Below are 12,264 nucleotides of genomic sequence, written 5' to 3'. Positions count from 1 at the left end.
ATATTACTTGACTGTAAATGCAAGAGTTTATTTCTGGGGGTTATTTTGTTCCAGTGCTCAAAATATCTATTTTTATACCAGTACCATACTGTTTAAGTTACTATAGCGTTATGGTATGGTTTGAAACCAAGAAGTGTGATGCTTCCATTGTTGACCTTTTGGTTATTCAAGGCGTTCTGTAGTTCTATACAAATTTTAGAATTTTTTTCTATTTCTATGAAAAATCCCATTGGAATTTTAATAGGAAATGGATTGAATCTATAGATGACTTTGAATAGTATGGACATTCTAATAATTCTTCTGATATATGAACTCAGGATATTTTCCTTTGTTTATCTTCAATGTCTTTGATCAAAGTCATAGTTTTCAATATACAGATCTTTTATCTCCTGGATTAAATCTATTCCTAAGCACTGTTTCTGATTGCATTATGAGTGGGATATTTTCATTTCTCCTTCAGATGTTTTATTGTTAGTGTATAAAAATTGATTTCTGTGTATTGATTTTATATCCTGCAACTTTATTGAGTCGGTTTATTCTAGCCATTATTTTGGTTGAGTCATGAGGATTTTCTGTTATATCATCTGCAAATTATGACAGTTGACTTCTTCCTTTCTGATTTAGATGCCTTTTATTTCTTTGCCTTGCTTAATTTCTCTAGCTAGGATTCCAGTACTACATTCAATAAGAGTGGTGAGAATGAGCTCCCTTGTTATGTTGCTGGTCTTACAGGAAAGTTTTTAGTTTTGCACCTTTGAATTACAGTGTTAGTTGCAGTGTTGTTTCATATGATTTTTATTATGTTGACATACATTCTTTATATGTAGAAGGAAATGGCAACACACTCCAGTATTCTTGCCTGGAGAATCCCATGGACACAGGAGCCTGGCGGACTACAGTTCATAGGGTCACGAAAATTGGACATGACTTAGCGACTAAATTACCCCCACCACGTCCTTTAGATACCCAGTTTCTTTTTTTTTTTTCAGTTTTCTTTTTTTAATCATGAAAGGATGTTACATTTTATCAGATGCTTTTTCTACATCTAAATGAAATGATCATATGATTTTTACCTTTCATTCTATTAAAGTGGTATATGATATTTATTGATTTACATATGTTGAACTAGCCTTGCATCCCAGGGATAAACTCCATTTGTTTGTGTTATATAATCCTTATTTACATGTTATAAATTTTGGTTTGCTGTTATAGAGTTTTTGCATCTGTATTTATCAGGATATTGATCTGTAGTTTTGTTGTAGTGTCTTTACCTGACTTTGACATCAGGATAATGGTGGCCTGATGAAATAATTTTGGAAGTAATCCCTCTTCCGTGGCTTTTTTGGAAGAATTTGAGAAAGACTGATATTAATTTTTCTCTCAAATTTTGGTAGAACTCACCAGTAAAGCCATCTGATCCTGAGGTTTTCTGTGTTGGAAAGTTTTTGATTACTGATTCAATCTCCTTACTTGGTGTGTTCAGTTTACCTATTTCTTCATGATCCAGTCTTGGTATAAGATTGTGTGTTTCCAGGAATTTATCCATTTCTTCTTCTATGTTATGTAATCTCCCAGCATATAATTATTCATAGTAGTCTCTTATAATTCTTTGTATTTCTATGGTATCAGTTGCAATGTCTCCTCTTTGATTTCTGATGTTATTCTTTAATGTTATTTTATTGTTGTTGATTTACAGTTTTGTTGATTTCTACTGTACAGCAAAATGATTCAGTTACACATATATACATTTTTTCATATTCTTTTCCATTATGGTTTATCACAGAATACTGAATATAGTTCCCTGTGCTATACAATAGGACCTTGTTATTTATCCATTCTAAATGTAATAGTTTGCATCTACTAACTCCAGACTCCCAGTCCATCCCTCCCCTACCACACTGGCAACCACAGGTCTGTTCTCTGTATCTGTGAATCTGTTTCTGTTTTGTAGATAAGTTCATTTGGGTCATATTTTATATTTCTGATGTTATTTGAATCTTACTTTCTTAGTCTACTTAAAGATTCATCAATTCTGCTTATTTTTTCAAAGAATCCATTCTTAGTTTAATTTTTTTTCTATTTTTCTGGTCTCTATTTCCATTCTGAAATTTGTTACTTTCTTCCTTCTGCTAATTTTGGGCTTAGAAAAGAAATTTCTTTTTCTAGTCCCTTGAGGTGTAAAGTTGTTTATTTGTAATCTGTTTTTGTAATATATGTATTTATCACTCTAAACTTTCAAAAGTAAAAAAAAAAAACTTTCAAAAGTGCTTTTTTTTTTTTTTAGCAGCCTATAGGTTTTGATATGTTATATTTCTGTTTTCTTTCTTTTTTATATTTCTGTTTTCAATACACAGATGTACAGAATAGACTTTTGGACTCTGTGGGAGAAGGCGAGGGTGGGATGTTTCGAGAGAACAGCATCGAAACATGTATATTATCAAGGGTGAAACAGGTCACCAGCCCAGGCTGGATGCATGAGACAAGTGCTCGGGGCTGGTGCACTGGGAAGACCCAGAGGGATGGGATGGGGAGAGGGGATCGGGATGGGGAACACATGTAAATCCATGGCTGATTCATGTCAATGTATGGCAAAAACCACTACAATATTGTAAAGTAATTAGCCTCCAACTAATACAAATAAATGGGAAAAAAACTCAAAAAAATAAAAATAAAAATTGCTATTTTGACCCAAGGTTGTTGAGCAGTCATTGTTAAATTTCCACATATTCCTAGATTTTCCAGCTTTCTTCTTGTGACTTCTAGTTTCATATAGTTGTGGTTGGAAAGATACTTGGTATGATTTCAGTCTTCTTAAATTTGCTATACTGTTTTGAGTACTATCATTTGATCACTTCTGGAAAAAGTTCCATGTGCACTTGAAAAAAATGGAAAAATGGATGGGATATTTTACAAGTATCTGTTAAGTCCATTTGGTCTAATTTATGGTTCAAGTCCAGTGTTTCCTTCTTGGGTTTCTTTCTGGATGCCCTATCCATTGCTGAAAGTTGGATACTGAAATCCCCTACTATTATTATATTATTTATTTATCCATTCAGATCTGTTAGTATTTTCTTGATATATTTATGTGCTCTGTTGTATACATAGATATTTATGATTGTTGTATTTTCTTGATGACTGATCCCTTTATCATTACATGACTTGGTCTCGTTATGAATTTTGACTTCAAGTATGCATTGTTTGATAAAAGTATAACTATCTCTGCTTTCTTTCATTTTCCACTTATGAAATATATTTTTTCTATCCCTTCACTTTGAGCCTATGTGTATGTCCTTAAAGTTGAAGTGAGTTTCTTGTAGGCAGCATTTGGTTGGGTCTTGATTTTTTTTTAAATGCATTCAGTCACTGTGCATTTTGTCTGATGAATTCAGTCCACTTGCATTTAGAGTCAGTGTTGATATCTAAGAACTTACTAATACCATCTTTCTGTTTTCTGATTGTTTTGTATTTCCATTGATTCTTTTCCCCTCTGGTTATATGTATCTTTGTAAGTAGGTGATTTTTCTGTGGTTCTATTTCTGATTATCTTTTGTGCATCTATTCTAGATTTTTACTTTGTAGTAACCATGAGGCTTATGTTGGACATCTCATAAATAAAACAGTCCATTTTAAGCTGATAGCAACTTAACTGCAATTGTCTACAAAAACTTCACCCTTTTACTCCCCCCTTTTCTATTTCTGATGCCATTATTTACCACTTTTTATATGGTATATTCATTAACAAATTGCATAGCTATAATTATTGTTTTCCTTTTAATCTTTGTACTGTAGTTAAGTGGTTAACACGCTGTTGCATTATATAATTAAAGGTTTTAAATCTGACTGCTTATTTTTCTTCACCGGTGGGCTGTGTTCTTTCATATGTTTTCATGTCACTGATTAGTGTCATTTCATTTCTACTTGAAGAACTACTTTCAACATTTCTTACAAGATAGAGCTAGTGGTGATAAACTCCCTCAGCTTTTTGTCTTGGAAAATATTTATTTCTCTTTCAAAATTCAGGATGGAATATACTTGGCTGGTGATTTTTTTTCATTAAACTCTTCGGATGTGTCGTTTCACTTAATCTGGACCTGTAGCGTATTTGCTGAGAAACCCACTGATAGCCTAATGGGGCTTCCTTTTGTAGATTATAATTTCTTTTCCATGGCTGCTTTTAGGATTCTCTTTGTTTTTGAGTTTTGACAGTTTCATATTAATGTCTTGGAGAAGATCTTTTTGCATTGAGATAATAATCTATTAGCTTCATGAATTTGGATGTCTAATTCACTTCCCAGGTTTGAGTTCTTTGAGCTATTTTTTTAGATAAGCTATCTGCCCCCTTCCCCCTTTCTTCTTTGTATAAAACCCTGAATATTCTAATATTTACTTCTTTGATGGCCTTCTACAAGTCACATACACTTTCTTCTCTTTTTCATTCTTTTTTCTTTGTTCTTTTCTGACTGGGTTATTTCAAAATTCCTATCATCTCATTTATTCTGTCTTCTGTTTGCTCTGCTTTATTCCAGGTGCTCTCTATTGCATTTTTTCACTTCATTCATAGATTTTTTTTTAGCTCCAGAAATTTTGCTTAGTTCTTTTAAAGGACTTTTATCTCTTCAGTAAATATATTATTTTGAATATTTATTTTTTACTTGACCTAAAACATAATTTAATGTTTGTGTACACTATAAAGGGATCCCCAGCATAACTCTAGTTACCATCCATCACCATACAAATTGACCCTGTCTACCAATTTTGCCTCAGTTCTCTTCTCTGGTAACCACCAATCTGTTCTCAGTATCTGTGAGATGTTTTTTCCTTTTTCTATATTCCACACAAAATGAAATCATACAGTATTTGTTTTTCTCTGACTTATTTCACTTAGCATAATACCGTCAAGGTCCGCCTATGCTGTCACAACAGGCACAGCTTTCTTTTTATGAATGAGGAGTATTCATACACACACATCTCATCTTTATTCATTCATACATTGATGAACAGGTGTTTCCATAGCCTGGCTATTGTAAATAATGCTGCAATGTACATAGGGGTACATATATGGTTTTGAATAGGTTTACATATTCTTCGGATAATTATCCAGAAGTGAAATGGCTGGGCTATATGGTAGTTCTATTTTTAATTTTCTGAGAAACCTCCATACTGTTGTCCATAGTGGCTGTACCTATTTACATTCCCACCAACAGTGTACAGGGGTTCCCTTTTCTCCACATCCTTGCCAACACTTATTTCTTGTCTTTTGTAGAAAATAAAAATTCTAACAGGTTGTGAGGTGATATCTCATTGTGGTTTTGATTTGCATTTACCTGATAATTAGTGATGTTGAACATCTTTCTGTAAACATCTGTAGGTCTTCTTTGGAAAAACACCTACAATTGACCCTTGAACAAAGCAGGGGTTTGGGGTGCCAACCCTCTGACACAGTCACATTTGCAAATAACTGTTTAGTCAGCTCTCTGTATCCCTGGTTCTGCATCTGTGGATTCAACCAATCATGAATCGTGTAATAATACAATAGTACATACTTACTGAGAGAGAGAAACTTGCATACTAGTGGACCTTACAGTTCAAATGCATGTTATTCAAGGGTCAACTGCGTTTAGAGCTGCTCATTTTTAAAAATTCAATTGTTTGCTTTTTTACTCATAGGTTCTTCATATATTTTGGATATTAGCCTCCTTTAGGATATATAGCTTGCAAATGTTTTCTCCCATTCAGTAGATTGCCTTTTTATTTTGTTGATGATTTCCTTTGCTATGATAATCATGATTGTGTGTGTGAGAGGGAGAGAGATTTCAATGAATTGTCTTTCTGTGATTTTTTTTTGTAGCTTGTTGAGTTTCTTCCAAACAGCTATTTTGAATTCTTTATCAGCTAGATCACAGAATTTTGTACCTTACAGCTTGATTGTTGAAGAAGCATCTTTGTTGATGACATGATTCCTTGATTTTGGTTTTCATCTTGCTGGTAGTTTTGTACTACTTGCTTTCACATTTGAACTAGCAGATACATATTAAAATCTATGCTTCAGGGCTGGCTGCTTCTGAGGAGTCTTCTGATCAGGTCTAGCCCGTGGGGCTGGCTGCATGGAACACCGGGCCTCTGCAGGGTGGAGCAGGGCCCCATGGGGACACCTCTGACCTCTCCCCAGTGTTAGTAGTTCAGTCATATCCGACTGTTTGCCATCCCTTGGACTGTAGCCTGCCAGGCTTCTCTGTTCATGGAGTTCTCCAGGCAAGAATACTGGAGTAGGTTGCCATTTCCTCCTCCAGGGAAAATCTATGCTCAGTTCAGTTCAGTCGCTCAGTCGTGTCCGACTCTTTGCGACCCCATGAATCGCAGCATGCCAGGCCTCCCTGTCCATCACCAACTCCTGGAGTTTACTCAAACTCATGCCCATCGAGTCAGTGATGCCATCCAGTCATCTCATCCTCTGTCGTCCCCTTCTCCTCCTGCCCCCAATCCCTCCCAGCATCAGGGTCTTTTCCAATGAGTCAACTCTTCGCATGAGGTGGCCAAAGTATTGGAGTTTCAGCTTCAGCTATCTATGCTAGTTGCTTTCAAACAGAGTATTCCGTTTGTTAGTGCTGTTACCCGGGGTTTTCCCGCATCTGTATGGGTACACCTGCTCCACTCTCTTGCTCCCTCTTGTGGCCGAACCCTTGAACTTTTATGTCTTGTTCTTGCATCACATCAGGCTGGCTGCTGGACACCTCATTTTCCAGAAGGTGGCAGTATAGCTCACGTTTCTGACTGCTTCCTTGCCGGTAGACCCTGGCCTATTTTCTTGAACTCACTGTCTAGAGCCAGCTGTCCCTGCAGTCCTGGGCAGTGTGCACAGGCAACCAGCTGCAGCGTGGCGGGCCGTGTGTATCTAGCATTTAGGAAATTGAGGATGCCCAGGGACCTGGTAGGTAGGTAGGTCCCCAGGTGTGCTACTCCCAGAGGCTTGCGGGTAGATTTCCTGCTGAGTGAATTCAGTACGGAACCATGTCCCTTTAACGCCCTTTGATACGGTATTCTTGTCTGCCTTTCTTCTTGTTTTCTTTGCTCCTTCCAGCCATGGAGTTCTGGTCTCTGTACTCTGGGTGCTGCTAGAGAAAAATGGGTTTCTCCAGCTGCATCGGGTACAGCTGGAGAAGTCAGCACTCATTTCCTGCTCTAGTTCTTTGCTACTAGAGGTGGAGGCCCACTGCTTGTTCATCCCCTTGAGGGACGAAGAACAGCACAGGTAAAGGTCTTACTGTCATCCCTGTGTCCAAACCCATTCACATATTACATGTATTCACATGTTGCAAAAATGCATGCCATATGTTTTTACTCCAGTGGCATGCTAGAATCTCCCTTTGGGAAGCCTGGACTTGTGCAATTTCTGTCTTGTCCATGGGTACCTGCCCAGTCAGCACTTCGCAAATTTTTTCTTGACTGTCATGAGATGATCTGGGACGGGTTGCTGTTCCACCAGTTCATTGCGTGTACCGAAGTCTTTCTGCTGGCTGTCTGATGCACAGTTGGCAAGTCCCTTGTCGTGCTGGATCCCACAGCTCCTGCAAAGGTGCTTTGGTTCATGGAGTGAGTGAAGTCGTTCAGTCATGTCCGAGTCTTTGCGACCCCATGGACTGTAGCCTACCATGCTCCTCTGTCCATGGGATTTTCCAGTGGGTTGCCATTTCCTTCTCCAGAGGATCTTCCCGACCCAGGGATCGAACCTGGGTCTCCTGTATTATAGGCAGATGCTTTACCGTCTGAGCCACCCGGGAAGTTTTTGGATAGATGCCCAATTCTTGGTTCATGGATAGATGTCCAATTCTTTACTGATAGGGAGGGACAAAAAAGAGGAACATCTTGTGTCATGGCGATGCTCTTAGGATTTCTTAATAAAACATAAGTTTTATTGGGAAAAATGTACATGTATCTGTTTTCATGGTTTTGAGATATAGATGTTTAGCTTAGGTTGAGATTTCAAGACCTGTTAAGAAAAGCAGAAGCTCTGGAGTCTGACAGATAGGGTCAAGATCACCTGTGCCGCTATCTAGTTCTGTGACATTGGACATTATACTTAACTAAGCCACACTTCCTTTAACTAAACAGTGCTTAGCATAATGCCTAGAATGCTAAACACTTTGACACATTGAGTTATTGTTCTAATTAGGGCATTAGTAAAGAAAGCTTTAGTCTCTGAGATTGAGGGGAAAAATACTCATCATGTACAAGAGCTTGCAGTAAGAGAATTTAGAAGAGAAGGTATCTACATCAGCATATGCTTTATTTCCTTTGAACTGAGATGGCAGTATGAACCTCAATAACACACAAGCGTGAACCTAGGGAAGCAGCTCACTTTACTTAGTAAGGAGGCACTTGGATTAAACAGTATTGATTCAGTAGTAAAGCTTTTTGTTTCTGAACAACAGAAACTGGCTTCAGCCAAAGGGGAAAAAAGGCATTTATTGGATGGACCTTCAGGTTTATCTTGGACCCCAAGGACAGGAAGCTTTGTCAGCCTCAGGGTTATGTTATAACTAAGAGCTAGATCACCATCAGGTCCTTGCCACTTGGTCGTCTCTCTGCAGGCAAAGAGTAGTCTTCTGTCATTCACAGGATACAAATTGATCTAAGTCACAGGGTACTAATTGAGATGCCCACAGCTGCCCGAGTTTTAGATGTTACTTGGGCTTTCCAGGTGGCTCAGTGGTAAAGAATCCGCCTGCCAATGCAGGAGCCACAGGTTCAATCCCTGGGTTGGGAAGATCCCCTGGAGATGGAAATGGCAACCCACTCCAATATTCTTTGCTGGAGAATCCCAGGGAGAGAGGAGCCTGGTGGGCTATAGTCCATGGGGTCTCAAAGAGTCAGACACAATTGCACATGGAGGCACCATTAAATGGCCAGTGGTAGACACCACAACACTCTTCTGCTGCTGCAGTGATTGTAGATCCAAGTGCCTACATCAGTGAGATGACCATTTTGAGCAGAGGCCAGAAATATGCTTTTGTTGTGTTTAGCCACTGAGATTGGAGGGTTGTTATCACAGCATAACCTAACCTATCTTGGCAAATGTGAATATTGTTGATTTTCACAGCCTTTTTTGTTCTTTTAAATATTTATTATTCACTTATTTGGCTGGGTTGGGCTTTAGTTGTGGTGTGCGGGATCTTTAGTTACAGCATGTGGGATCTAGTTCCTTGACCAGGGATTGAACCCAGCCCCCCTGCATTGGGAGCACAGAATCTTAGCCACTAGACTACCAGGGAAGTCCCCACAGCCTTCGATGATTTTCTCTTTATCCTTCCATGACAGAAATAGATGGGCAGTTTTGGAAAAGGGAACTTAAGCTGAAAAAAAATTGGTGTCCTCGATACTAAAATTAACTACCTCACAATTGCACTCATCTCACACGCTAGTAAAGTAATGCTCAAAATTCTCCAAGCCAGGCTTCAGCAATACGTGAACCATGAACTTCCAGATGTTCAAGACAGTTTTAGAAAAGGCAGAGGAACCAGAGATCAAATTGCCAACATCTGCTGGATCATCGAAAAAGCAAGAGAGTTCCAGAAAAACATCTATTTCTGCTTTATTGACTACACGAAAGCCTTCGACTGTGTGGATCACAATAAACTGTGGAAAATTCTGAAAGAGATGGGAATACCAGACCACCTGACCTGCCTCGTGAGAAACCTGTATGCAGGTCAAGAAGCAACAGTTAGAACTGGACATGGAACAACAGACTGGTTCCAAATAGGAAAAGGAGTACGTCAAGGCCGTATATTGTCACCCTGCTTATTTAACTTCTATGCAGAGTACATCATGAGAAACGCTGGGCTGAAAGAAGCACAAGCTGGAATCAAGATTGCCGGGAGAAATATCAATCACCTCAGATATGCAGATGACACCACCCTTATGGCAGAAAGTGAGGATGAACTAAAAAGCCTCTTGATGAAAGTGAAAGAGGAGTGTGAAAAAGCTGGCTTAAAGCTCAACATTCAGAAAACTAAGATCATGGCATCTGGTCCCATCACCTCATGGGAAATAGATGGGGAGACAGTAGAAACAGTGTCAGACTTTATTTTTTTGGGTTCCAAAGTCACTGCAGATGGTGATTGCAGCCATGAAATTAAAAGATGCTTGCTCCTTGGAAGGAAAGTTATGACCAACCTAGATAGCATATTAAAAAGCAGAGACATTACTTTGTCCACAAAGGTCCATCTGGTCAAGGTTATGGTTTTTCCAGTGGTCATGTATGGATGAGAGAGTTGGACTGTGAAGAAAGCTGAACACTGAAAAATTGATGCTTTTGAACTGTGGTGTTGGAGAAGACTCTTGAGAGTCCCTTGGACTGCAAGGAGATACAGCCAGTCCATCCTAAAGGAGATCAGTCCTGGGTGTTCATTGGAAGGACTGATGCTGAAGCTGAAACTCCAATACTTTGGCCACCTCATGCGAAGAGTTGACTCATTGGAAAAGACCGTGATGCTGGGAGGGATTGGGGGCAGGAGGAGAAGGGGACGACAGAGGATGCGATGGCTGGATGGCATCACCGACTTGATGGACATGAGTTTGAGTAAACTCCGGGAGTTTGTGATGGACAGGGAGGCCTGGCTTGCTGCGATTCATGGGGTCACAAAGAGTCGGACATGGCTGAGCGACTGAACTGAACTGAACTGAACTGATACTAAAATTTGCTGTCTTAGTGATTTTAATGCTATGAGTGGGAACTCACAAGTGGGGTTAGCTAGAAGCTGCTAAATGATTTCTCCTGGGAAATGAGCTTGCTTGTTAGTTACGGAATATTACTTTTAGGGCATATTCTTACTAGTATAAATCACATATTTGAAAGCTGCACATACACACACACACACACTCAAATCACTGTCAAAAGTTTGATTCACTTCACACAACCAAGATTTGAATAACATGTCAGGTATTGCTTTAAATAGATAAATATGTATTATGTAAATTGTGTGTGTGTGTGTGTGTATATATATATCAGTGTTTTCTATTTATCTGATATTACTCCTACAGCAAAAAACTGAATGGAAGAAAGTGACCACATTTAGAAGCACTCTAGGTCTTGCATTTGACTAAGTGTAAAGCAAGACTCCAGTATAGGTCTAGTCCAGCAACTTGCTTCTCTTTATCTCATTTGTCTTTCTTTGAGATAAAATAGAAGACAGGGAGATAAATAAAGGGCAGGGAGAATGTGATTATAAGCAAGAATCATTAAGATATACAAACTGAGTTAATAAACATGCTTCTTTCAATCAGAAATTTACCAACATGTTTTGTGTATTTCCTTCAGTAAATTATTCTTGAATTAAATATTGCATGCTGGAGAGAAAAAGACAATTACTAAAAAGCATGACATATTATGGAGTTTAGTGTGCTGAATAGCTTTTGCATAAAGTAGTATTTGATTATGCAATATTTATGTTATGAGAAGTATCTATCTGTATCTGTGGCAATTGAATATCAAGTTTAAAATTAGTGATTCTGATCTTACTCAATAGATTTGTCCTTTTTGAAACATGCAATTTGGTTTCAAAGGGCATTTTCATGATTATTTTTTGCATATGCTAAGAATAATTTATGTTACCAGTAAATTAAACTTTGGCCTTTTTTTGATTAGTTTGTTTATGCAAAACCCTGTTTCATATCAAGACTTTAGTGCTTCCAGACTGCACTTTTCTATTTTTGTGTGGCTTTTGTGTTTATAAATGACATCATTGCTTTACCACCTACATAAAATCATAATCATTATTTTTAAAATTAGTTCTATCTTCTTGATTAAATCGATATGTTTTCCTTCAAGTCATTGCCTGGTATATTCCAAAAGCACAAATTATGTGTACTCACGTATTCAGGTATATTAAGCATTAAAAATTTTTTTGCACATTTTCATTTATTTATGTTTGCTTTTGGCTGTGCTGGGTGTTTGTGCAGGCCCGCACAGGCCTTTCTCTAGTCGCGGTGATGTGGTGAGCAGGGGGTATTCTCTAGTTGCAGTATGGGGGGTGGGGGTGGGGTCTCATTGCAGTGACTTCTCTTGTTGCCGAGCATGGGCTCCAGGGTGTGCAGGCTTCAGTAGTTGCAGCTCACAGGCTCTGGAGCACAGGCTCAGTAGTTGTCGCATGTGGGCTTAGTTGCTCTGCAGCACGTGGGGTCCTCCTGGACCAGGGGTTGAACTTGTGTCTCCTGCATCAGCAGGTGAACTCCCTACCACTGAGCCTCCCAGGAAGCTCTGCATACTTT

At 38.6% G+C, this 12,264-nt stretch overlaps 1 non-coding gene across 1 annotated transcript; it reads right to left on the bottom strand.

The window, feature by feature from the left end:
• Positions 1–7,706: 7,706 nt before the first annotated feature.
• TRNAY-AUA lies at positions 7,707–7,778 on the bottom strand. Its single transcript has one exon. It is a non-coding gene; the product is annotated as a tRNA-Tyr (tRNA).
• Positions 7,779–12,264: the final 4,486 nt, after the last annotated feature.

This window comes from Cervus elaphus, chromosome X (assembly GCF_910594005.1).
Source record: "Cervus elaphus chromosome X, mCerEla1.1, whole genome shotgun sequence".
Lineage (NCBI taxonomy): Eukaryota > Metazoa > Chordata > Mammalia > Artiodactyla > Cervidae > Cervus > Cervus elaphus.
Note: the sequence above shows the minus strand (reverse complement) of the source record. Positions and strands in the feature narration are given on the sequence as shown.